Here is a 1032-nt window from a genome sequence, read left to right as displayed (position 1 = left end):
TGTACCAAGGATGGTGGACAGAGAGGCTCTGAGCTATTCTCTAGTGCTCAGGTTTCTTCTGCCTTCAAGGAAAAACCAGTCCTGAGACTTAAGGGAAGAAAAGAAGGATGTTGAGTAAGCCCTGTGACTAGAGGAGCCCTGCATTAGATATTCTCAGGAGGGCAGCAATACTGGTTTTCTTCCAGAGTGGGAGATGGAAGTAGATGTCAGGTGTGCAGCATGATGGGGGCTGCCCGAAGGAATAAATGTGGACAAGCTGCCCTTTGTTATGGCATCCTACAGTATGGGAGGAAAACACATTTCGGCAGGCTCAGTGACCAACAGGAAGCAACTTTCTGGGTACCTTCTTCTCTGGAGCCTTGGCCAATGTGCCAAAAATATCACAGAGGTCAATCTGATCCCCTGTTGGCTCAGTAGGTTGAGCAGGGTGACCCTGTAGGTCTCTCCAGCCCCTGATTTCTGTGTTTCCAGGTGAGCAGCAGAAGCAGAGTGTCACTTTTAGGATCATGCCTTTGTGCCCTGCACTGGCATGGAAAGAACAAGCTTCCTGTGTACTGCTCCCTGGCACAGGTGACTCACCTGGCAGGATTGTCTTCCATAGCCTGATTCCCAGACCACAATGGCCTGTCAAGCGCTGTCCCATGGAGTGGTTTGACCAAAAGGAAACAGCCCATAAAACCCATAACTCCCCAGCTTTCATAATGGGATGGAAATTGATGAATTTGGCGAAGTGTGGTCTGTCCAAGTGTGCTTGTGACGGAGCTGGTGGGTAACAACTTTGCAATGTGCTCACTGAGACCTGCAAACTTTGTGCCCTGATTCACTCCTCTCTTCTGGGGCACCTTCCTGCTTCAGCCCAGCGTACAGGAGGCACGTCTGTCCAAGTGTGCTTGTGACGGAGCTGGTGGGTAACAACTTTGCAATGTGCTCACTGAGACCTGCAAACTTTGTGCCCTGATTCACTCCTCTCTTCTGGGGCACCTTCCTGCTTCAGCCCAGCGTACAGGAGGCACAAAGCTCTGGTTCTGGTTG

The sequence above is a fragment of the Onychostruthus taczanowskii genome, unplaced genomic scaffold, assembly GCF_017590055.1.
Source record: "Onychostruthus taczanowskii isolate IOZ18803 unplaced genomic scaffold, ASM1759005v1 scaffold619, whole genome shotgun sequence".
Lineage (NCBI taxonomy): Eukaryota > Metazoa > Chordata > Aves > Passeriformes > Passeridae > Onychostruthus > Onychostruthus taczanowskii.
The sequence above is the reverse complement of the archived record's forward strand: the minus strand, read 5'-3'. Positions refer to the sequence as shown.